The sequence below is a fragment of the Lissotriton vulgaris genome, chromosome 4_1, assembly GCF_964263255.1.
Source record: "Lissotriton vulgaris chromosome 4_1, aLisVul1.2, whole genome shotgun sequence".
NCBI classification, from domain to species: domain Eukaryota; kingdom Metazoa; phylum Chordata; class Amphibia; order Caudata; family Salamandridae; genus Lissotriton; species Lissotriton vulgaris.
In genome coordinates, this window is record NC_141691.1 from 1,963,982,902 (window position 1) to 1,964,010,507 (window position 27,606).

The window sequence follows — 27,606 nt, forward strand, 5'->3', positions numbered from 1 at the left end:
TAGGGATTGACTCTTTGATAATGTTCATTTTTCTTTAACAGTTTTATTTTCGTTTTGTTTGACAAAAATGTATTCTCACTTCTTTGGTCATATTGCTTTCATCCCTATTAATGTTCAGTATTATGCTATCAACTCTTAGTTCTATGGTCATCTGCTTTTTGTACTACTTTGTTCTTTTCCCCTGCTGTTGCTTAAAGGACGCTAGCAATAGGCTTCATATCCACTCACATACGTGAGTGCAGGAAACTGTCTTACAGTGACTCAGATGGCAAGAACGGGAGCCAAAAACAAGGCGGGAACAGAGAGTTAGGCGCCTCTAGAAAGTACCTTAATCACAAGTGCTCGTCAATGGGCAGGGCTCATTTATACACTCTGCTGCAATACCCAAGAGCGGGCCGCAATATTACAACTCTCTTAGTGCTGGAACTGGCACAACAACCATAATGTGAGACATTTAGACAGGAATAGTATGTGTGATTGCAGCTCCTCTATGGTGAGGTTCTATAGCGTTGTACCTGGCATCAATATAGTTGGTCTATGGTTCTCCATGTATCCCTCAGGGAACAGGCATGTAGTTGTTCTATGGTGCTCTAGGATCTAAGTTCTCTATGGGCAGCGGTGCCAATAAACAACAGAGGGCAAAACATGATAACAGTCAACAAAACATTCACCGTGCATAAGTACATATACTCCTAACAACATGATAGTGGTTGCAGACATTTCATATTTGTACAGGGGCCCGGTGGCCAACACAGGAGTGTGGATGGCAGGCTGCACAAGGAATGGACCAATTGCTCATGACAACTGCACACGATCTATCACCCCCTGGTGACAATTTTATTTTCATTGAACAAATAATGGAGACCATATCAGCTAAATCTGACCAACTCCCCAACCATATACTATATTCCTTGGGGATTTCAAGTTACACTGGAATGACGAACATGATCCATTACTATGCAGATTCAAGGTTTTCCTCTCTGACCTTAATTTTACCTAGTCGTGCAACAGACCTACACAGAACAAGAGTTCCAACCTAGATCTAATCATAGATAATGATAACGTCATACAACTGGATGTCTTATCACCTTGTTACTGGTCTGATCACTTTGAAAGAATACTTACAGCACTCTAAATTGCATGGGTGCATTATACTTATGGTTTAAATGCACTCACATATATTTTATCATTTGCAGTGTTTCATGACTATTATATTGCATTTATTCAGATCATACAAGCATTTCAGTAGGATTTGTATGTATTAGAAACGTTTATAATTCCTGCATGCATAATGTGCAGAATGACATTATACCCAAGTAATGTAACTGTATCGTTTAAGTTGCCTGCACTGGAGGCCCAACACTGCAGGTTGTTTTGAATATTCGTCTCTCCTTGGTTGCTCAAGAAATAATTAAATGAATCCTTTTTGTATGCAAAGACAGTATGTTCTCATCCTACTGCAGGTGCAGGAATTCAACCTCGTTATTCTTAGATTTAAGAAGAAACCCGGAATGTCTTTGAAGAAGACTAGAAGGCAAAAAGAGAGGATGCCTTTCTTGTCTGGCTGATCTGGGAACTAAGGCCACTGAGAAGGAGCTGAACAACACAGCTCCTGTGGAAAAGTACAGAGAAGTTGCAATTGAGAAGTTTATCATGTGAGGTATTGAGGGCTAAGCATTGTCTTTTTGTATGTGCAGGGAGAGATTCAAGAGACTTCTGCATTTTCATCAGAGAAGGAGCATCTTAGAGCGAGCTCCATAGCCTTAAGATATCAGACCCATTTGACATGAGTACTTCTTAGGAGGTCAACACATTCTGACATCTTTGGGGTGTGATACAAGGGAGATAGGCAGAACCCTTATTTAGAGCAGTGTAGGGAAATATATATTTTGTCTTCCTTCTCAATGAAAACAAAATTGGACTCTGCTTCGATTCTGGGTTGCATTTTGATTTTGGAGTTCATCACATTATTGCTTTTGTGCTGAATGAATTATATTGGTAGACTCGGCTATGTCCTATATGCTCTGATTTTAAGGTGTGTTTATATTCAATTATTTTTGGCTTTATAATAACCCCATCAAATGAAGTCCAGAGTCTGTGGTCCTTTAACCCATGACTAATTTGTAAGTATAACCTTGAATTGTTTTGCTTCCCTCAACTAGTCCTGGGTAGAAAAATACTCTACGCTTGCGTAGTTTGCGCAACTACGCTCTTTGCAAATTGCAGGTAGCACAGTGCAAAAATGCGTAGCATAGCGTAGTAGGCATGTTTTGCTCGCTACCAGTCCTCAATGTCAAGTTGTCGACTGCAAGCAAGCAAAATGACATCCAGGTGAGACTTTTTCCTCGTTCACGAGCAGCAACATCAAGTTGCCGATCGCATGCGTGGAAAGAAACCTCCCGGCGAGATTCTCAATGCGGAGAGGTCAGGGTTCTCATTGCGAGTGGTCACGTATGCTCAGGACTGCTCGCGATGAGAAACTACCAGTCCGCGTTGAGAAAGCTGCCGCTCAAGTAAAAATCTAATCAGAAAACGACCGCTTGCACTGTGCAAGACGCCGTTTGCAATGATTGCACAGTACGGACAAGCATCCGGCACTGTGCAATCATTGCGAACAGTATTTACCTACCATACTACTACGTGAACTACGCCCAGGGTTACCCTCAACCATTTTCAGCAGGCAATTAATAGACCATCTGTAGGGTATCTAATCGGGAAGGCAAGGAGTAAATTTAGCGTAATCAACTTCCTAATCTCTTTTCTCATGTTGAAAAGGGTAGTGATGAGACAAGGACAGCCTCGTAAGACCAAACAATGGTCTTGCGAGCTAAGTAAATCAATGTAAATGATCCTACCACCATGAGCAATAATCTTCTGCCCCCAGCCCACAACATGCCATATCTGGATGATCACACTGAACATTACATTCACTCAAAGACAGATATATTCAACTCACTTGCTCCAATGTACCGCAAAAGATTTCCTAGTAAACATTCAAAACCTTAGTTTAACGACTCGCTTATGGTGGATCGACATAAACTAAAGCTTGCAGCGAGATCTTGGAGGTACTCTCCTTCCATAACTAACTTCAAGCAGTTAAGGATGACAAGAAATGCTTATAACAAACATATCCGTAGCGCCAAAACTGATCACTTTTGGTCAAAGCTTGACAAGACCATAAAAAGATCAGAAAAAGTTTCAAAATCATCACACAACAAGCGAACCACTCAACTAATGAACTCTCTCCACTCAAGGACTCACTCCCTAGTGGTGAGGAGTTCTCAGCACACTTCATTGAAAAAAAAACGAAAGATTGAACTAGAACTGCAACTCTCCGGTCCAGACACTCATTATGAGTCTCAATAATTCATTCAATTATGGTTTTCGTTGAGCGCAAGCAACTCACCCAAACGGGTCTCAAGGCGCTGAGGGAAGGGGAGAGAAAAAAAGGTGGGACCCCACGGTTCCCAAGATGTCACGAGTTTCATCGAAGAGCCAGGTCTTGAGGTCCATTAGGAACTTAGGAAGTGATCGAGTCTGTCAGAGGTGGAGAGGGAGGGAGTTCCATATCTTGGTGGCGAGGAGAGAGAAGGAGCGTCCTCCTGCTCTGGTTTTCTTGAAGCGAGGTACTGTCATGAGGGAGAGCTGGGCTGAGCATAGAAAACGCTGGGGAGTGTGGAATGTTAGGCGATGGTTCAGGTTGGCAGGTCAAGTGTTATGAAGGGCCTTGTTTGCGTGGGTGAGAAGCTTGAAGGTGATTCTCTTCTCGACAGGCAGCCAGTGTAGAGTCCGTAGGTGAAGGCTGATGTGGCAGTGGCACAGTAGGTTGAGGACTAGTCTGGCGGCAGCGTTCTGGACATTCTGGAGTTTGTGGATGAGGTTCTTGTTGATCCCGGCATAGAGAGTGTTACCTTAGTCCAGTCTGCTACTGATCGTTTTCCTGAGTTCGGGGAGGGTACAGTTGAAAGTCTTTCAGAGTTGGCAGAGGGTGTGGTAGCAGGAGAAGGTGATTGCGTTGATCTGGTGGTCCATTTTGAGTTTGGAGTCTAGGATAATTCCGAGGTTGCATGCGTGACCCGTGGGGGTGGTCCCCGGGGGCGAGGGGCCACCAGGTGTCGTTCCAGGCATTAGGGTGTGGGCCTAGGATAAGAACCTCAGTTTTGTGCATGTTGAATTGCAGGCAGCTGTTCTTCATCCATCTGGCGTTGGCTTCCATTCCATCTTGGAAGTTGCGTTTGGTGATGTTGGGTTTGTTGGATAGGGAGAGGATGATTTGGGTGTCGTCTGTGTACAATGTGATTTTGAGTCCATGTGATCTGACGATAGATGCGAGTGGGACCATATAGATGTTGAACAGGGTCAGGCTGATGGAGGATCCTTGTGTGATACTGCAGGTGGTAAAGGTGGGTTCTGAGAGAAAAGGAGGGGGTCGACCCATTGCGTTCTGCTTGAGAGGAAAGAGAGGATCCAGTCAAGGGCCTTGTTCCAGATTCCCGTGTTGTGTAGTCTGTGGGCTAGGGTGCGACGAGAGACAGTGTTGAAGGCAGCAGAGAAGTCTAGGAGGATGAGGGCCACAGTCTCTCCTCTGTCGAGTCTCAGTCCACTCTCTCTTTGCGGTTACCTTTGGCGAGTTCCCCTCTTGCTGTCTATGTAGATTATAGTACAAAAACAATGCATCAGGGAATACCTTTATACTACCAGATGATGCAGAGCTGCTCAACATTATAACTTCATTAAAACATTCAATTCATTTCAATGATCCTATTTCCTCTAAGATTTTTAAAGAGATTACCTCTTCCATTTTCCCTCTCTGGTCTAAGATTGAACATGAATCTCTTGTGCAGGGCTTGATTCCAGATTGTATCAAGATAGGACAAGTCATCCCCAAAGCAAAGAAGCCAAATGCAGACTTTTCTGCTCTTAACAAATGTCCACCAATTTCTAATATCAAGACTTTAGACAAACTATTTGAGAAATGCGTACACACACAACTCTGTAATCACTTTAAACAGTTTCAGTTCCTCGACTAATACCAATCGGGCTTCAGATCTGGACACAGTACCAAAACTGCTCTAAAACACATGGTTGACGATGCACTAAGACTACTTGACCAGAACAAATCTTGCCTACTTATACTGCTCGATCTTTCCCCGGCGTTTGCCACAGTTAAACATTACAATATGATTGATCTTCTTGAAACAAGGATGGGGTTATCGGGTCTAGTTTTAAATTGGTTTGCTTTGTTCTTTCAAAATAGAACATAAAGATTCAAAGTCAACCACGAACTTTCCAACAGTGAGCTGGTCTTAATTGGAGTGCCGCAAGGATCCGCACTTTCACCCACACTTATCAACTTGAACATAGAACCTCTCGCAGAAATCGCACAAACATATTATTATTATTATTTGGTTTTATGGAGTGCCAGAATCGACTCCGGGGAGTATCTCTGTGCTTTGGACGCGATTCAATTACATATGCGGAACCTGTAAACCTTAAAAACAAAACGGTTTTAAGCAATTTTCTAAAATGAAGGTGGTTCGGACATTTTCTTAAGCGCAGGGGTAGTGCACTCCAGTATTGCGGGCCAAGATATGAGAGAGCTTTTCTTCCTAATCTCGCTCTCCTGATTCTTGGGACCTTCAACAAGTGATTAGTCCTAGAAAGTAAGGATCTTGAGGGATGATAGAGAGTGAACTTTTCTGACAAATAGCTGGGGCCAAGATTAAACAATGCCTTGTGGATAGTACAACAGATTTTAAATTTTATCCGTTGACGTATGGGTAACCAGTGAAGAAGAGTGCTGGAGGCTGATCTGGGAGGCATGTTCAGGACTAGTCCTGCCGCCGCATTCTGACCAACTTGAAGTTTACTAATCGAGGTTTCATTGGCAGAAAGCAACAGACCGTTACAATAGTCCAGGAAACTCAATATTAGTGCCTGAGTCAAAGTCCTTCGAACAGAGTCTGGAAGGAAAGGAAAGACTCGTCTAAGTAGGCCCCGAGTATGGAAACATGTACCAACTGTCTGGCCAATATGTTCCTTAAAAGTAAGGGCATGGTCTAAACGAACTCCTAAGCTCTTAACGGAGGTTTTAGGAATGGGAGGCTTCCCAAGATTAATGGGCCACAAATTAGGTGACCATGGTATGGGAGCCTCTCCAAAAAGTAAAAGCTCAGTTTTCCCAACATTACATTGGAGGAAGTTATTCCTCATCCATTGGGAGATATCACTCATGCCCACTACAGTATCACATGTACGCCAAAGACACTCAATTGTACAAGAAAATGCCTTCACCGGATGACATCAAAACACTTAACTGTGCACTTCTGAAATCTCATCATTGGTTATCTCACAACGCCCTTATGCTAAATATACTTAAAACAGAATTCCTCCTGATTGCCCCCTACAATCATTCTGCGCCCATTCAGGATTGGCTCAAACAACTTGTATCCCACATGTGGTTAGCTCCACGAGATCATTAGGCATAACTTTGGACACATTCCTGAATATACAAGACTACATCAGTGCGGCAACGAGAGAAGCTAATCACCAACTGAATACATTAACGAAAATCAAACTGTTCCTGCCTCTTGATGACATGCAACTAGCAGTCCAACCCCTAATTATCTCCTGTTTAGACTACAGAATTGTGACCCTGGTAGGGCTACCCAAAGCTAAACTGGCCCCTTTAAGGGCCACTTTGAACTCTGCTGCCCGACTCTTCACGGGATCAAGAAAACGAGATCACATCACACCAGATCTACTTAAACTCAGCTGCGTTTCTCTCGATGAAAAGGATCCGGTACAAGATAGCCTGCTTAACACACAAAGCACTGCACCAGAACACTCCCACTTACTACGCAAAACAACGTGAACTATCTGGTGTGAATCATGCCCTAAGAAGTTCCAACACGTTACTGTTAAAGCCATAAAAGTTCAAAAAGAAGAGAACCTACAACCGCAAATTCTCCTGTCTTGCCCCGAGAATATGGAATGCTCTCCCTCCCGAAATCAGAACGAACCCCTTGATCACCGCATTAAAAAAGAAGTCAAAGGATTGCTGCTGACTAACTACCTGTGACAACAGACATGTAACCATCCAAACTAACTTTTGTTTTGTGTTTACAGCACCTTCCTTACTACTGTGCAATGTGCCTCCTGTGTAACCTTATCTGTTTATTATTTTCTTCTTTACCAGCTTAGCCTGTCTGTTTCGATGTACAGCGCTCTAATTCCCTAGACGGTCTTGTTTGCGTTATATAAAACTGTTCAAATAAAATAAATAAATACAAATCTGTAAACAAACACTACAGATAAGCTAAACCTATTAGCTTTTTCAATCCTTAATACCATAGGGCCTTATTTAAAATTTGGCAGATATGTACTCTGTCACAAATCTAATGGATATCCCGTCCAAGGTATTGCAAATGCATTAGTGGAGAGGAGTTGGCCTAAGGGCTAGGGCGGTAGACCTCGAATCTGGGGAACTGGGTTCGATCTCGGCAATGACGCTGAACATCCTGTGATTCTGGGCAAATCACTGAATCTCCCCGTCCCTAGCAAAAATGAATGTGTCCTCGTGTAACGTAACTGGTGCTATATAAAGCGCACTGATACCCGATTCGGATCAAGTTCGCGCTATATAAAACTCTGCAAAAAATAAAAAATTGTATATAAAGCATTTGTAATAGGTAGATGTGAGATCCGTTATATTGGTGACGAAGTAAAGCGCCCTCCAAACCAAGCCCTTAATTATTTCAAAATGAACAGGAAGGACTGAGCACGGCATTTATTTCATGGTCGTTCTACGTACTTATTTGGGAATAAATGCTAATGTTTGTAATGATTTCAAGTTCTAGAATGGTCTGCAGTGTAAATGATTGGTCCATAAGGTTCATGGCAACAAAACTCTTCCCGGGATGCAAAGTGAAAGGGACATGGGGTGAAATTAATGCACTTAGCCCCATACATAGGCCAGGCAGTAAAGCTAATGTGACTGCATTAGGAAAATATCCTCCTTTAAACATTGCACAGCAGCTAGTGTCAATGTAGATTAGTGGTTATGGGAGGGAAGGCCAGATGGCCCAGACTCAAGTGAATTTAGACAAATAATTCAAATAGACGCCATTAAAGGTGCCTTTTTGCTGCTATGAGAACACATCTTATGGTTGACTAGCAGGCGGCCGTTTCGGTGGCCCTACCGGGCTCTGCAGGCGACGTTTAAAAAGCAATGCATACATCACTCTCTTGAGTTAATGAAATACCGCGGAATATGAGCCAGCGTGAGCCCTGGTGCGGTGTCAGTGGGACACACTGCTGCTTTGTGTCAATAGTTGAGAGCAGAATCCTGAAGTTGATTGCATGCATCAGTCCCGGTTCTTTCGCCTGCTGCGTCTATTAGGCAGCAAGCAATCGAGTGCAGCGATTCAATGGCAGAACCACAGACAACAGATTGCACAACTGGGACCCAACAGCGAAGGCGCGTCAAACAGTGTCAAGGGGAAATTCCAAATCGTTCCTCGAACATGATACTGTTCCAGTCTGCATTCTGAATTTTGCTTCGTTATAAAAGTAACTGGTAAAATCATTTATTTGTGAAGTTTTCACAAAACCCCCTATTCACTTCTACAAAAAAGCACAAAAAGGAACAAAAGAGAAAAATAGAAAGAAATAAGATTAAATAATAAAATTAAATAACGATTGGAAAAGCAAGGAACTGACGGGGAAATGAAAAGGAGAGAATGCTACAGAGAGACAAGAACAGAGGAAAAGCAAGTAAGAGGAGACGAGATAGAGAACAAGAGTATGGGATGCAGTAGGTCTCGCATTACTGAAAGTTTGAACTATTGGCGTTGCATTATTATTTGCAACGTCAATAGCTCAAACTTTCAGTAATGCGAGACCTATTGCATTGCAAATGCTTGTTTGTATACTGTCACTGACAATTTAAGCAGCTCCGCAAAGCAATTTCTCAAAGGCTTGAATGTGATTGTATGAACTGACGTCAATGTTACCATTTGTGTTATTGCTGTATTTTTTAGTTACCCAAATTCACAGTTGAGCAAAGAAGCTGTGTTGACTGGTCCTGACCGTAGGGGCTTTGCATGTGACAGGATTTTGTATTTTTATTTATTTATTTAAAGAGTTTTATATAGCGCTGGCTAGACCCGAAGGTATCAGAGAGATTTACATGATAATCAACAATGTAACAGAACAAATTAGACAAATTACACAGTACATAAAAAAAATAAGCAATACAATTAGTATAGGAGGGAAAGGACAGAGAGAAGTCGTGGAGGGGGAGGGGAGATGAGAGAGGGAGGAAAAGGGAAGAGACAATAAGGAGAGACGAAAATAAGTCTGTCTTAAGACCGACTGGGTAGGTGACGACCAAGGAGGGAATCCAAGGCCCATCTCCTCTATAGCTAAACCAGGTAGCTCCATCGGGCGTCAGACAAAATAGTTCAGTCTCAATACATTGAGAGGTTAGAGGAGAGACATAAAATAGAGGGAGGATGAGGGAGGAAAGGACAGGAGAGATGAAAGGAAGTGGAACAATGTGGTTGAGCAATATAATAGAAAAAGAACAAACAATTAAACATTACATAAAGCAATCAATAATGCATTAGGAGAGGAGAGTAAAGTAGAAAAGTAGTGGGGGGTGAGAAAGTGAGGATAAAGGAAGAGACAATAGGGAGAGACGAAAAGAAGTCTGTCTAAAGACCGACTGGGTAGGTGACGACAGAGGAGGAAATCCATGGTCCATCTCCCCTACAGCTAAACCAGGTAGCTCCATCGGGCATCAGACAAAATAGTTCTGTCTCAAGTGTCGAGGAAAGAGGTTCACTCAGAAACAGGGTTTGGAAAAAGGAGCAGGTGGTTGTGGCAGAGGAAAGAAGCAGGAAAGAGTAGAGGCAGAGAGGGGAGAGGGTAGGGGGTAAAGAGAGGGGGAATTTTAAGGTCAAGGAGAGACGTGGGAGCGTTGGCCCGAGGTCCAGCTAGGTAGGTGATAGTTCATTCGGGTAAATGTCCTGAGTGGAGTGCAGGATCTAGATCTAGGTTGGATGACAGCTAAGATCCAGGTCAGATCGATGACCAGTTTTTTGATTGTCTAGGATTCGCAGTACATCGTGACGAGGGCGACTGTGGCGGCCATCTTGTGGTCAGGCATAGATCATTCTTATTTAATCAACAGGCTGATCGGGTTCATCTCAGTAGGTCAGAAACCAAAGATATTTGTTTCAATCTATTTTGCAGTCTTTAGGCTGAGGAAGCAGACAACAGGGCATCCCAAGGGGAGTAATTTACACTCCTGGTGACGATCGCCGGCACGCCCCATTTTGAAGTCAGGCGCGTTTCAGAAGAGAAACTTGAGGAATTAGAATTGGTGGTTATGCCCAGAGGGTTATTACAGAAAATAATCAACGTACTCCGTCTCGCAGTGGGAGTCAGCAATGGCGGACGCTGTCATCCAGGGAGCGGAGTCTGCTCATTTCCAGTCCCAATGGATGCAGGCCCTGTAGCGATCCAGGCCACACCACAGGTCGACACCGCCGCCGCTACGAGAGGTTCCTCCTGCCCTGCGAAGCGAGATCTGGGCCGGGACACCACCCACGCGGCTCTCCCCAGTGCGTGCATTACCAGCCGCAGCAACGTTCGCGGGCCGTAGTCAGAGCCCCACTGAATGCACACGGCTCCCCTCGGCTCCTCAAAAGTTTGTTACATGCATGTTACGAACATGGCTGTTCGTCTGAAACAACTTTATTTCCCATAACCTGATTCCCATAACCTGATTAATTATATCTGAACTGGAGAAGTGTTGGCTAAGATTTTGGCCATCATAATCTACTAATAATCTACTAAATGAGGTAAAGTGTGTTGTCCCCCAGAGACAGCTGGTGTCTCATGGTTAGGAACAGTGGCTCTAGGTTAGTTTGGAAACTTGCCGACTCTAGTGAGACCCTTGGCAACTTGTTGAAGCATTATATGACCTATTTAGATTTTTCTGTGGCTAGCCACAATAATATTGTCTCGTCTTTTATTAACTTAAGTAATTTGATTAAATGCTCTCATTTTAAACCTGTACGCCAGTCAGTGCACAAGGTCCCTTGGTGGTTTGAATCCCCCTGTTCCCTCTCTAATAGGCACTTTGGGACGCCTTGTCCGAAAAGCTGAGGGATGATGAGTATATAGTCTTATGGAGAGCTGTTTACAGACATCTTTTAACAAGCATTTGCAATGCAATAGGTCTCGCATTTATGCAAGTTTGAGCTATTGACATTGCAAATAACATGCCTTTTATTTTTGTTTTCGTTTTAAAAACATAAATAAAAGGCATTATCATTTGTAATGCCATTAGCTTAAACTTGGGTAACTGCAAGACCTATAGCATTGCAAATGCTTGTTGTACTTTACAGCTCCTACTCTTAAGTAGGGACTGCTGGAACCAGTCAGCACACACGCAAAGGAAGCAAACACTAGGCCCTGCCAATCCAATCTACTGAGGACGATCCTATTTCTGAATGTCTGTTGTTGTGAGCTTCCTTCCCACCCCCCTCTCAAAATCCACGACCTCCCATGTTGATGTAAATGGTAATGTTGCTGCGTCACGGGATTCTGCAGCTGTCACGGGTGTTAGAACTGGGGGTCTCTGGTTGGCAGAGGTAGGTACCACTGTCCAAATTGGGACCCTTGCTTCTAGTTAGAGGAAGGAGGAAACACTCTTTAGATAACCCCTGCTCACCCCCTTGGTAGCTTGGCACGAGCAGTCAGGCTTATCAAAGGCAATGTGTAAAGTATTTTTACCAACAATCACAGTAACACAGTTAAAACACCACAAACGGACTCCACAACAGTTTAGAAAAATAGAAGTATTTAATCTAAACTAACAAAAACCAAAATGACAAAAATCCAACATACACAGTTTAAAAATATAGTTTCAAAGGAGTTCTTAAGGGTTGCATCAAAATAATCTACATTTGCGTTCGAATAGTTCACAGTTGTGTCACGTGTAGCCAACAGTACCTTTAGTTACGACAAAGTTCCAAAACAGAAGCTGGTGCGGAGGAAAACAAGCGATGCGTCACTCCTGAGACCCTGGGGAAGCGATGCGACAGCCTCGCTGGACGAAGCAGGCGTGTTGCAACAAATCCGGTCTGTATGAGGAGGGAGGTGGTACCTTGTATGGATTCCGGTGCGTAGGTTCCGTAGGGAGCGTCTCGCAAAGGCACGATGCGACAAACTTCGGGACAGCGACGATCTCAGGTGCAGCGGCGATGCGCGGCGCAACGTCGATCTTCTTCTCTCGCGGCCCCTCGATGCGATGGCTCTGCGAGGATGTTCGCAGTGACGTGATGCGGTCCGCAAGCAAGCGGTGCGGCGATCTCACCCATCGACGACAGGCTCTGCGACGATACTTGCAGCGGTGGTACTTTTCCCGCACCGGATGCGTAGGTTCTTGCAGCGGCAACAGGCGCTGCGACGATCTCGATCTTCTCGGCGGCGGGAATTACCTTGCATTGACAGGGATGCGCTCCGCAAGCGAGTGATGCGTGAAAATTTGCAGATAGTCTTAGTTTCTTGTTCTCCAGCTTTCTAAACAGCAGGCCACGACATCCAGATGCCCCTCAGTCGGATTCAGTACACCGGAAGGGCAGAACTCTCTCAGCAGAGTTCAGGGAAAGCTGGGGGTGAAGTGCTTTTGTTCCTGGGACTTCTTAAAAGGAGGCCAGCTCACAACAGGACCTTGGAGACAAAGCAACAACAAAGTCTTTCCCCTCTCCTTGGCAGCAAAGCAACTGCAGGTCAGTCCACCAAAGCAACAGCAGGACAGTTTTCCTTCTTCAGCCTTCCAGCTTTCTCCTTGGCAGAGGTTTGTTCTTGAATCCAGGATGATCTAAAGTTCAGTGGTCTGGGGTCCTGTACTTATACCCTAAAAAGTATTTGTTCCCTTTGTGCAGGAGGGCTCTGAGCCTGGAACAAACCAGTTCTTGAGCACTCTGTTTACATGACTCCTTCTTTCCTTTTACAGTGCAGAGCAGAAACATCAGACGCCCCACAGAAGGTGGAGCCAGCATTGTGGAGGGAAAGCACAGCCCTGGAGCACTTTATTGACATGATTCCTTCTCTCCTTTCACAGTGCAGGGCAGAGACATCAGTCTCACCACAGGGGGTGGAGCCAGCACTGTGGGGGGCAGGCACAGTCCTATTCAGGTCCCAAGTGCAATTCCTCCCTCCCATCTAGATGCAGATCTCTCTATTCACCACTGGGTGGACTCATTCTGTCTCCTGGAATCCCCCAGCCCTGTCACTCACAAACCAGACAGTCAATTCACAAACAGGCCAAGGCACACAGAAAGGTCAGACAAGAGAACAGCCACTTTCTAAAAGTGCTGTTCTCAAACACAGGATTTAAAAAACACCTTTCCTAAAAGATGGGTTATTAAATTCTGAGTTCAGTGATTCCAGACTTTTATGTCCTACCTTGCTCCTATGGGAAGATATACTGGTAGCCACTGTAGCCAGCATTCCCCATGATAGCCTATGGGCAAGGTAGCCTTACAATATTGAAAAACGAAAATGGCTGTCATTCACTACCAGAGCATGTCACCTGCGCTAGTACATGCTCTACCTTTCACATACATTGCATCCTGCCCAAGGGGGTACCTTGGGCCTTCCATAGGGGTGACCAATGTGCACAGAAAGAGAAGGGTTAGGCCTAGTCAGTGGGGACACTGACCAGGAAGACATGGCAGTTCACAGACTGCACGGAGTCACTGCGGTGGCAGGCCTGAGACACCTTTTTAGGGCTACTTATGTGGGTGGCACAATCAGTGCTGCAGGCCCACTAGTAGCATTTGTATCACCAGCCCTAGCACACTCAGTGCACTTTACTAGGGACTTCTTGGTGATACAAATATGCCGATCATGGATAACCATTTACAATAACAATTTACACAGAGAGCATATGCACTTTAGCACCGGTCAGTAGTGGTAAAGTGCCCAGAGTCCTATTGCCAACAACCACAGGTCAGGAAAAACAAGGAGGAAGAAGCAAAAAGTTTGGGGATAACCCTGCAAAAGGGCCATTTCCAACACAACCTCCTTCCAGCCTAAAGCCAGGGTAGACCAAATGATATCTCAATGGGATTCTCTGCTTAAGGCAATAGAACAGGGAAACTGGCCCAAACAGCAGGGCACTATTCCTGTTCTACACAGTCCTGAACCCAGTTGGATCACTCTATCCATACTCTCAAGGTCCACCACGCCAATCCATGTGGACCCCTTATCCTCACCTGTGGACACCATCTGTGCTCACAGGTGTGTCCCAACAGACAGACAGCAAGCCACAGTGGCCACCGACAGTGGTCAGGGATGAGACCCAGGCCTTATGTCTCTCAGGGCTCTTAAACCCTTGTGGTGTCAGGGGGTGGGGGGCAGTAGCCCCAGGTGCTCTGCACCCGTTGTCCACTCTCTCTTCTGTCAGGTCATATCTGACATCCTGGCACCGAACCACCCGTCCCAGACCTGTATCCGACGGCTGGACAGGAGGCTGGGGTGGGCTTCCCCACACCCGGTCCTCCTGTTCCTTGGGGCTCTGTAACCTCCCACCTGGAGCAGTACTCCTTTCCAGAATAGTCAGGGCACCCGTGGCAGGTGTCCCGCACCATTCACCCACCAGTTTAGGGATTCTACCCTGCAACTGAGATTCCAGGTCAGGGGGACCCCCCAGACCTGGCCCTCAAACCTAGGCTCCAAAGCCTTCAGGTCAGGCAACACCTGAACCTGGCTTCCCCACCCAGGGACCAGCCCCTGCGGTTGAAAACCTGCCTGGCACACCAGGATTTCTGGGGACTCGCACAGTACCCACCTGGCCAACACAACGGTGTGGCCCAGTCCACTCCCAGGGTATGGCTCCTGCCCCCCTTTCAGGGGCAACCCTGAAAGCCAGGACAACCAGCCACGGGGGCCACTGACAACTGTCAGTGATGAGAGCCAGGCCGCATGCCTGTCAGGCCTCTTTAACCTCTGTGGTGTCAGAGAGTGGGGGGCAGTAGTCCCAGGTGCCTGGCACCTTTCTTCCACTCTCCCTCTTGCTAAGTCAGGTAGGGTCCTGACACTGGCCTGCCTGCCCAGGGCCTGTTCCCTCAGACTGACCAGAGGTCACATGGAGGTTCTCCTCCCCCTACCTCTCCTTCTATGGTCCTGCCCTCTCCTCCCAGGAGAGTCACCCACAGAAGACAAATCTCCCACCAGTTCAGGACCTCTCTGCAGCAACTTGTCTCTCAACCTAGGTTCTAAACCCTCGGGTTGCCCCGGGGTTAGAGGCAAGGACTCCCTCCCTCTGCACCCCCTTCTAGAGCGTTGCACCCTCCCTACTGAGGGGTACCCCTGAAAGCCAAACTGGTCAGGACACTGGTTACAGATGTCCTTTCTTCCAGGTCAGGCAGATCCTGAACCTGGTCGCCTAACCCAGGGACCAATACCTGCGGTTGTGCACTTGCCTGGCACTCCAGGACTTCATTGGGAGCACATATGCCCCCCCCCGAGGGTGACACACAACTCAGGTGTCATGTGACAGTCTGCCTGGCGCAGATCTCCCAACCCCTGTCCATCTGACAGCGCGGGAAGATCCCCCAGTACAGAAGTAAGGTCACCATGGTCACTCACCGGTGACTCAGCCCTTCTGGCTGGCCCCTGACCCACTGGTTCTCCCACTGGGGGTTCCTTCCTCCTCTCACCCCTCAGTCTGGACTTCTGCACCCTCCCAACTGGAGTGGTACTGCCAGACACCAGAACTGATGGAGGCCTGATTACAGGCACTTCCCGTTCACCAGACACTAGGAGATCCTCCTCAAATGGCCTACTAGCATCATATAGACCCCCAACCTGGTGTTCCCTTAAGGAACCCTCCAGGCCCTGAGACTGGGTTTTCGGGCAACTTGGGACATGCAGTCCCACATTTGCTCCCTCTCCACGGAAACAGGACGTGAGCCCCTACACCCCTCCCACTACTCTGGGACCTAACTGGGCAACACTGAACCGCTTCCACCTCACAGGTCTGGAAGATATCTGGGCCACTCCTTTTGGGATCACTCCCCTGTAGTGTAGTTCCTATATTCCCAATAGGCTCTGCGCATTGGAATAACATAAACAGCAGTGTAGACGTAGGACTGAGGTCATCTAGGTCTCTGTGACTATGTTAGACTTAATTAGTTTTGCAAGCTAGCTCAGAAGTCACTAGAAACTTTCTTGAATGTTCAGGAAAGGGTTAACATTCCTGATGTAGACAAGAAGGGATTATCTTCTGACAGCCATATAACATGACAACTTTGCTCCCCCAGAATAAAGAGTGTATCTCCAGAGTCGTGTGAAAACAATAGACAGCTATTTTACTCAGTCAGTCGTGCATGCTTAGTTCCACCAGATTGCAGAGAAATAGAGAGATGGGCGTTTTCAATAAAAGGTGTTATTTTATTGAGCAGTCTTATTTCTCATGCAAGAGAAATGAATTGCCACATTTGCAATACTTATAGTTCGTACAGTAAAAGTATTATTATGAAATAATACTGTGAAAGCATTGATATGGTTTCTTAGCCATATGATACTTTAACATGGATAAAATATATACATAATTAAAAACATTGACTAACGAACTCAACTGGTGCTTCTAAGATACGCCTACCCCAGTGTACCTCCCCTAAGCCTAATTCATGGGAAGGAGTAAGTAAGTTGCAGTTTTAAGTTAAGTTATGTTTTGCCAAGTATCTGATTCAAGAATTCTCTCTAATGTTTTAATCAGCTCCGTACCTTGGGTATTGAATGAAGGAGGTCTTGTTTCTCGCTTCTCAGGACTTGATCTCCCAGCAACCCGCGAGGGTAACTTGGGAACACCGGAGCTGGATTTTCTCGGCTGGAGAAAAAGACAGTGTCTCTCTCAGTGCGTCAAGGGGAGGGGCGGTTTCCGTCGGCTCTCATAACAGCTGGGCTCCCGGGCAAGTAGAACGTCACTCTGCTCCCAACCACTGTGTGTTTGCTTAAGGCAACGTTGGTATATTTACACCTGAAAGGTGCCGGGTTTGACGTAAGGTTGGACATAAGACGTCACCAAGAACTAACAGTTCTTTCTGGACTCTAGAAGTTCTTGTGCAAATCAAAACAAAAGCAGGGGGTTTTCCCGGGCTGCTGGAGGCTTGGTTTGTTTAAAGAACGAGTTGTGCTTTCTAGGATTCTATGGGAGTAGCCTTGCTGTGTTTTGGACTGCATGAGCTATTACTAAATATGGATATGATTGTCATGCCTTTATAAGGATATTATTAGTTATAACCACATAAGGGCATGAATCTGGAATATCGAATTGGGGTCCTAGATAGAAATACAACACCCCATCCACATATTAATGTCCATCATTACTAAATAATAAGCAATATAAACATATAACGATGCATGTGTGTTTTCCAACCCACCCCAAAATACATAAATATTTGAAATGGTGTATGGTTTATACACGAAAAATGAGTATTGGTACTGTACGCTTTTCAAGCAGGGTTATCATTCAGTTAAAGGCATATTTTTATATCAGCTGAATAAATTGCGAAAATTACACATGAAATGGCTCTGTATACAGAAAAAAAAGTCGAGATCACTTCATCACATATTTATACGATATTGTACATGTGCTAGAGGTTGAGGTAAATATTGTCTCTATCGTCTCTAAAAATAGAAGCTCTGTTCTCTAAGAATAGTTCTACTTTAAGCAGAGTACCGTGTGCCCGAAAAATTGTAAATATTTTTGAAGTGAAAGAAAAATAATTTTGCTTTCAGGGGAAAGGGAAAAAAATGTATAGTCCCAAATGTTTTCAGTAGCATTGTTTAACAAAACTGAAGGCCGAATTCAGAGTTCAGGGAACGCTGTGTGATCATTGGTTTTAAAAGTTGTTCCCATTGTTCAGGGGAGAACATCATATCAGACAGACTCGCAAAAAATTGGTCTACAACATCAGGTGAAAGTTCGACCAAGTTTAAAAATGCTGTAACTGTGCAGTTTGGAGCGTGATTGCTATCATCAATGTTTGGATCAGCAATGCTCAGAAGGTTGTACCTGTTTGGTGCTGCTTTCCTCTCGTACTTCACCACCACCTACTTGTAATGGTGAAGTCTCAACGAATGCCGTCATCAGAATAGGTAGCCGCTGGGGACAACACGTTGCATGAGTCGTTACAGGACAAAGCAAAGCGTCGATATCCATTGGTACTGCTGATGGTAGTGTTAGACAGACGTCCAACACGCATTCTTCTCCGCATAGCAGACATCTAAGCACAGGTAAGATGCAATCTTGCCAGATAGGTCTGAATGAAAGAAACCAGGTTGTACTCAGATCTCTTAGCCGGGCCAATCCGAGGACCTTAGTGATACGGTCTCAGTATCGTATTGCTAGGATAGTTTCTTCCATCGTTGCTGGAGTCTTGTCTGTGGATTGGCTTGCCATATCGGAGCAGAAGGAACAAAAATAAAATTCCTGCCATGAGTCCCAAGATTAAGGGTAGGCCGCAAAAAACAGAATGGACAAAATTCGGGAAGATGCCCAGAACTGTTTCAAAGGGTGCTAACAGTCCCGAAAAAACTGTCTTAAATACATGTGCGATGCCACTGGTATCAGACATGTTTAAGATTTGACTTAACATTTCTACGAAATGCACGGGGCAATTTGTCGATAAAAGGGCATGTATCTCTGATGCCGTCCTTGCAACTTCCAGATCATACGTTTTTTTGGACGACGTCAGAGGCACAGTAGTCTGTAAAAGAATAGACTTCATTCTGCTTAAAGTATTAATTTGAATAGAAGAGATGGTCACATGAGGCCATATTGCCACTTCCATGTCTGGATTGCTGTTTTGGATACAATACTTGCATACAGCAAACGACCCTGGAAGTAACAGTAACGAGGTAACATTCTCCTGGCACCATTCCACAACAGCTGTGGTCATTTATTAAAACGTAACTTTGGTTGGAAAGTTGTCTGAAGAATGGCTCTATCTGTCTTGCAGGAGTGGCTTACAAGTGACAAGAAAGGTTATATGAAGACCCTTCGCAAGCTCCATGCAAGTTAATACCTTGACACAGAAGTGTACCGCCTAGTGATTTTTACAATTATTGCCACTAAGAAATACCTCCTTTTTCCCTTCACTATAACATTTGTGTGTGTAAAGTTAATCCCAGGTTGATTTGATGTATCCTTTACCCAACCTTTCATACTGGCCTATATATTCTTGGCAATTTTTAAACTGGAAAGTTGTTATCGGAATTGTAATTGTTCTGTGTATTATCCATTCAATGACAGGTCTCTCTGACATTGTCAATGGTAATCTCTCAAGTTTTTCAATGCTCAGAATCGTATAATCTGCTCCTTTTTGCGCCAAACTGATTTGTTTATCAGTAAGGTTAAAGATAGAAAATAATGATGTTACGTTGATTAGACGTCATGGCACGTAGCCTGAACGTAGGTTTTGCAACGTCCAGCCAAGCTGTACAATAGAACGCAATTGGGACTGACCATGTTGTAACATTAGTAAGTCTTGCTCTATTATATCAAATGCATATGACACAATACTCTCCAGTGAATATATTCTGGAAGACAGAGTCGTTAATCCATTGTCCACAACAGAAAGTGATTTTTCCAAATTTATACGATCAATTTCTCGTATTTTTTCTGCTGTCTCAATTTGCATTACTTTCCAAGCTTCGTTGTACGCAGCGTATATACCGGCCGCTATGAAACGTTTTTGACGCTGTTTGCGAGGTCCCATTATGAAATCTCGCAAGTCAGAACCTTCTTTAAGTAAAGTCAAGTGTTGCTTAATTTCAGCCAGTGTGGATTTCTGTAGCCATTCAAGGCATAATTTCCCTACACTGTATGTTGTAACTATCCCTGCATGTTGTCTCTGGGAATATCTTGGGTCTGGCCTGGTCATTTTTAACCCCTGTATTTTGTTCAGGAATCCGTCTTGACAGTTGTTTGTGTCTGTGGGCCAGATCAACCATTTTTTCCAATCAGGATTTGTTCTGTTTTGGTAAAAAATATGGGATACATCTATTTCCACATCCGTAGTGCTATTACTATCAGGTATGGGCTTCGGAATAGACAGTTTCTTTAAGTCTTTTATCTTAGCTAGGCCAAGACAAGTAGTTTGTTGAATGGTATCATTCAGGAACATAATTTGTTCTGGGATCATGCAGGCTCTGAATAATGATTCTAGACCTTGTACCTACCAATTTTTTGTTCCCCAAATGGTTTTTGTTTCAATGTTATTTTTCCAGAACTCAAAACCAAATGTAGACAATTTGTCATAAACTTTTTCAGAATAAATCAAATTAGTATTTGTCAACATTGTTTTCATTCCTGTTTTGTTTAACATTTTAAAGTAAAAAGTTTCTGGATCACTATTGGTAAACCCTGAGAAGTATGGAAATTTCTCATAGAATGTCTTCGAGCTGGCTTTTGGCGGGGTTGGACAATGTTCCCATTGATTGTAATTAAAAACATTTCTAGGTTGTGCAGATTTATGCAAATAGTGATGACCATAGTGATTGTAACAGTATAATTCCACATAATTTGATGAACCCTGTAAATAATCATGTTCTGTGAATTTAGCTGACATTACTAAATCTGACATCATATTATTTATATTTTCAAAGTCCCAATCATCAGAAAAAGAACTTGGTATCACAAAGTCACTTCAAGGAAACCTTAAACTCGTGTGGATACTTCAAGAGCTCAATCGGGCCATAAATATCATAGTCAGTTATGTCCCATGCTATACCACCAGGTATTGGATTGGATGTGATGTTCACTGATGATAGTTTTCTATTCTCAATGTGAGAGGATCTGTGAGACTTTAGGACCAAGTAGATTTTCTGACTTGCTGTGTCCATTGTACTATAGTTTCCATCAATGAATCTACCCAAGCACAATACCATGATGAGCCAAAGCAGGATAAAAAGTACACCTTACACAGTCCAAAATTCAATCCATGGTGAAATCAGATATGTTTCTTTTAGTTGAATAAGCTCGGTCATTTTTTCCTTCAAAGTTTTTGTTGCTGGCTTGTCTCCATGTTCACTTGGATCATCGGAAAAGTCATCAAAGTTGATAAAATAACCAGATGCAGTTCTGTCAATTGGTGGAATTGCTTCCGGATTTCCATTGATCTTTGCATTTTCTTTTGTTACATTTGTACATTCTGATGCTACATCGTTGTAGATTGGTGTATCATTATGAATTGTTGCAATTTGGGTTTGAAGAGGCACAAGTTCCATGTCTTTGTTGCATAGTCCTTTTTTATTTACTGCAGGTTTATCGAATGTGATTAGTCTCTCAGTTTTAACCCCTTTGATTGTAGCAAAGTTTGGTCTTCTGCTATTTCTTGGTAGTCCACTGGGCCTGCTATTTATTATCGGCCACATGTTTGTGGTTTCACTAGATCGATGGAAACAATTCTGTTTTCCTTTTTACCAGCAAGTGGCGGTCGTACTACTGATCTTGTTCCTTTTTTTTTTCCTTTTTTTTTTTTATTGAGAGTTTGTGTACACATATCACATAACAAAATACAATTCATTCCAGATGCAAAAATGCAGTATACAAAACCGACATACATAAACAAATAATGGTCACGTATAAATGTAGAGGAAAAACAAGAAACAGGCTCAAGACTGATTTGTATATGGCCATTTCTGAACTGGGGTGTTGTTGTGAGCAGAATAACAATGGATTAAACCCAGATCTGTGACTGGGGGTGAATGTTTTGCCATTGTGCAACATTCCGTCCATCAATTGTTGTTTTTGCATTTGTCAACCCGAGTGGGACGGGTATGTCCAGACGTGCGTCCCGTGCTCTCCATGCCACTGGAATCAAGCTATCCTGGCTGATGATGGCTAATAGGCAGAAACCGGTCCTAGGATGCTTGATTCCGGTCCAGGGAAGACATGGCATGGCAGTCCGGGCTGGTCTGTTCCCATGAGGCACAGTCTCAAGACGGATTTGCATTTGGCCATGTCTGAACTGGGGTGGAGTGGTGAGCAAAATAACAATGGATTAAACCCAGATCTGTGACTGGGCGTGAATGTTTTGCCATTGTGCAACATTCCGTCCATCAATTGTTGTTTTTGCATTTGTCACCCCGAGTTTGATTAGTATGCTCAGACCTGAGTCCAGTGCTCTCCATGCCACTGGAATCAAGCTATCCTGGCTGATGACGGCTGATAGCCAGAAACCAGTCCTAGGATGCTTGATTCTGGTCCAGCGAAGACATGGCTTGGCAGTTCGGGCTGGACTGTTCCAATGAGGCACAGGCACCAGACTGATTTGCATATTGCCATGTCTGAACTGGGGAGGTGGGGTGGGCAACATAACGATGGATTAAACCCAGATCTGTGACTGGGTTGAATGTTTTGCCATTGTGCAACATTCCGTCCATTAATTGTTGTTTTTGCATTTGTAAACCCGAGTGGGACGGGTATGCTCAGACATGAGTCCTGTGCTCTCTATGCCACTGGAATCAAGCTATCCTGGCTGATGATGGCTGATAGGCAGAAACCGGTCCTAGGATGCTTGATTCCGGTCCAGGGAAGACATGGCATGGCAGTCCGGGCTGGACTGTTCCCATGAGGCACAGTCTCAAGACGGATTTGCATATGGCCATGTCTGAACTGGGGTGGTGTGGTGAGAAAAATAACAATGGATTAAACCCAGATCTGTGACTGGGCGTGAATGTTTTGCCATTGTGCATATTCCGTCTATTAATTATTGTTTTTGCATTTGTCACCCCGAGTTGGACGGGTGTACTCAGACGTGAGCCCCGTGCTCTCCATGCCACTGCAATCAAGCTATCCTGGCTGATGATGGCTGATAGCCAGAAACCGGTCCTAGGATGCGTGATTCCGGTCCAGCAAAGACATGGTTTGGCAGTTCGGGCTGGACTGTTCCCATGAGGCACAGGCTCAAGACTGATTTGTATATGGCCATTTCTGAACTGGGGTGGTGTGGTGAGCAGAATAACAATGGATTAAACCCAGATCTGTGACTGGGGGTGAATGTTTTGCCATTATGCAACATTCCGTCCATCAATTGTTGTTTTTGCATTTGTCAACCCGAAAGGGACGGGTATGCTCGGACGTGCGTCCCGTGCTCTCCATGCCACTGGAATCAAGCTATCCTGGCTGATGATGGCTGATAGGCAGAAACCGGTCCTAGGATGCTTGATTCCGGTCCAGGGAAGACATGGCATGGCAGTCCGGCCTGGACTGTTCCCATGAGGCACAGTCTCAAGACGGATTTGTATATGGCCATGTCGGAACTGGGGTGGTGTGGTGAGCAAAATAACAATGGATTAAACCCAGATCTGTGAATGGAGGGGAATGTTTTGCCATTGTGCAACATTCCGTCTATTAATTATTGTTTTTGCATTTGTCACCCCGAGTTGGACGGGTGTACTCAGACGTGAGCCCCGTGCTCTCCATGCCACTGCAATCAAGCTATCCTGGCTGATGATGGCTGATAGCCAGAAACCGGTCCTAGGATGCTTGATTCCGGTCCAGCAAAGACATGGTTTGGCAGTTCGGGCTGGACTGTTCCCATGAGGCACAGGCTCAAGACTGATTTGTATATGGCCATTTCTGAACTGGGGTGGTGTGGTGAGCAGAATAACAATGGATTAAACCCAGATCTGTGACTGGGGGTGAATGTTTTGCCATTATGCAACATTCCGTCCATCAATTGTTGTTTTTGCATTTGTCAACCCGAAAGGGACGGGTATGCTCAGACGTGCGTCCCGTGCTCTCCATGCCACTGGAATCAAGCTATCCTGGCTGATGATGGCTGATAGGCAGAAACCGGTCCTAGGATGCTTGATTCCGGTCCAGGGAAGACATGGCATGGCAGTCCGGGCTGGACTGTTCCCATGAGGCACAGTCTCAAGACGGATTTGCATATGGCCATGTCTGAACTGGGGTGGTGTGGTGAAAAAAATAACAATGGATTAAACCCAGATCTGTGACTGGGCGTGAATGTTTTGCCATTGTGCAGCATTCCGTCTATTAATTATTGTTTTTGCATTTGTCACCCCGAGTTGTACGGGTGTACTCAGACGTGAGCCCAGTGCTCTCCATGCCACTGCAATCAAGCTATCCTGGCTGATGATGGCTGATAGCCAGAAACCGGTCCTAGGATGCTTGATTCCGGTCCAGCAAAGACATGGTTTGGCAGTTCGGGCTGGACTGTTCCCATGAGGCACAGGCTCAAGACTCATTTGTATATGGCCATTTCTGAACTGGGGTGGTGTGGTGAGCAGAATAACAATTGATTAAACCCAGATCTGTGACTGGGGGTGAATGTTTTGCCATTATGCAACATTCCGTCCACCAATTGTTGTTTTTGCATTTGTCAACCCGAAAGGGACGGGTATGCTCAGACGTGCGTCCCGTGCTCTCCATGCCACTGGAATCAAGCTATCCTGACTGATGATGGCTGATAGGCAGAAACCGGTCCTAGGATGCTTGATTCCGGTCCAGGGAAGACATGGCATGGCAGTCCGGGCTGGACTGTTCCCATGAGGCACAGTCTCAAGACGGATTTGCATATGGCCATGTCTGAACTGGGGTGGTGTGGTGAGAAAAATAACAATGGATTAAACCCAGATCTGTGACTGGGCGTGAATGTTTTGCCATTGTGCAATATTCCGTCCATCAATTGTTGTTTTTGCATTTGTCACCCCGAGTTGGATTAGTATGCTCAGACCTGAGTCCAGTGCTCTCCATGCCACTGGAATCAAGCTATTCTGGCTGATAATGGCTGATAGCCAAAAACCGGTCCTAGGATGCTTGATTCCGGTCCAGTGAAGACATGGCTTGGCAGGTCGGGCTGGACTGTTCCCATGAGGCACAGGCTCAAGACTGATTTGTATATGGCCATTTCTGAACTGGGGTGGTGTGGTGAGCAGAATAACAATGGATTAAACCCAGATCTGTGACTGGGGGTGAATGTTTTGCCATTGTGCAACATTCCGTCCATCAATTGTTATTTTTGCATTTGTCACCCGATTGTGATGAGTATGCTAAGACCTGAGTCCTGTGCTCTCCATGCCAAAAGAATCAAGCTAATCTGGCTGATGATGGCTGATAGCCAGAAACTGGTCCAAGGATGCTTGATTCCGGTCCAGGGAAGACATGGCATGGCATCCTGGGCTGGAATGTTCCCATGAGGCACAGTCTCAAGACGGATTTGCATATGGCCATGTCTGAACTGGGTTGGTGTGGTGAGCAAAATAACAATGGATTAAACCCAGATTTGTGACTGGGCGTGAATGTTTTGCCATTGTGCAACATTCCGTCCATCAATTGTTGTTTTTGCACTTGTCACCCTGAGTTGGATTAGTATGCTCAGACCTGAGCCCAGTGCTCTCCATGCCACTGGAATCAAGCTATTCTGGCTGATGATGGCTGATAGCCAGAAACCGGTCCTAGGATGCTTGATTCCGGTCCAGCGAAGACATGGCTTGGCAGTTCGGGCTGGACTGTTCCAATGAGGCACAGGCTTAAGACTGATTTGCATATTGCCATGTCTGAACTGGGGAGGTGTGGTGAGCAAAATAACGATGGTTTAAACCCAGATTTGTGACTGGGTTGAATGTTTTGCCATTGTGCAACATTCCGTCCATCAATTGTTGTTTTTGCATTTGTCACCCCGAGTGGGACGGGTATGCTCAGACGTGAGTCCCGTCCTCTCCATGCCACTGGAATCAAGCTATCCTGGCTGATGACGGCTGATAGCCAGAAACCGGTCCAAGGATGCTTGATTCCGGTCGAGGGAAGAAATGGCTTGGCAGTCTGGGCTGGACTGTTCCCATGAGGCACAGGCTCAAGACTGATTTGCACATGGCCATGTCTGAACTGGGGTGGTGTGGTGAGCAAAATAACAATGGATTAAACCCAGATCTGTGACTGGGGATGAATGTTTTGCCATTGTGCAACATTCCATCCATAAATTTTTGTTTTTGCATTTGTCACCCCGAGTGGGACGGGTATGCTCAAACGTGAGTCCCGTGCTCTCCATGCCACTGGAATCAAGTTATTCTGGCTGGTGATGGCTGATAGCCAAAAACCAGTCCTAGGATGCTTGATTCTGGTCCAGCGAAGACATGGCTTGGCAGGTCGGGCTGGACTGTTCCCATGAGGCACAGGCTCAAGACTGATTTGCATATGGCCATTTCTGAACTGGGGTGGTGTGGTGAGCAAAATAACGATGGATTAAACCCAGATCTGTGAGTGGGGTGAATGTTTTGCCATTGTGCAACATTCCGTCCATCAATTGTTGTTTTTGCATTTGTCATCCTGAGTGGGACGGGTATGCTCAGACGTGAGTCCCGTGCTCTCCATGCCACTGGAATCAAGCTATTCTGGCTGATGATGGCTGATAGCCAAAAACCGGTCCTAGGATGCTTGATTCCGGTCCAGCGAAGACATGGCTTGGCAGCTCGGGCTGGACTGTTCCAATGAGGCAGAGGCTCAAGACTGATTTGCATATTGCCATGTCTGAACTGGGGAGGTGTGGTGAGCAAAATAACGATGGATTAAACCCAGATCTGTGACTGGGTTGAATATTTTGCCATTGTGCAACATTCCGTCCATCAATTGTTGTTTTTGCATTTGTCACCCCGAGTGGGACGGGTATGCTCAGACGTGAGTCCCGTGCTCTCCATGCCACTGGAATCAAGCTATCCTGGCTGATGATGGCTGATAGCCAGAAACCGGTCCAAGGATGGTTGATTCTGGTACAGGGAAGACATGGCTTGGCAGTCTGGGCTGGACTGTTCCCATGAGGCACAGGCTCAAGACTGATTTGCACATGGCCATGTCTGAACTGGGGTGGTGTGGTGAGCAAAATAACGATGGATTAAACCCAGATCTGTGACTGGGGATGAATGTTTTGCCATTGTGCAACATTCCATCCATAAATTTTTGTTTTTGCATTTGTCACCCCGAGTGGGACGGGTATGCTCAGATGTGAGTCCCGTGCTCTCCATGCCACTGGAATCAAGCTATTCTGGCTGATGATGGCTGATAGCCAAAAACCGGTCCTAGGATGCTTGATTCTGGTCCAGCGAAGACATGGCTTGGCAGGTCGGGCTGGACTGTTCCAATGAAGCACATGCTCAAGACTGATTTGCACATGGCCATGTCTGAACTGGGGTGGTGTGGTGAGCAAAATAACAATGGATTAAACCCAGATCTGTGACTGGGGATGAATGTTTTGCCATTGTGCAACATTCCATCCATAAATTTTTGTTTTTGCATTTGTCACCCCGAGTGGGACTGGTATGCTCAAACGTGAGTCCCGTGCTCTTCATGCCACTGGAATCAAGCTATTCTGGCTGATGATGGCTGATAGCCAAAAACCAGTCCTAGGATGCTTGATTCTGGTCCAGCGAAGACATGGCTTGGCAGGTCGGGCTGGACTGTTCCCATGAGGCACAGGCTCAAGACTGATTTGCATTTGGCCATTTCTTAACTGGAGTGGTGTGGTGAGCAAAATAACGATGGATTAAACCCAGATC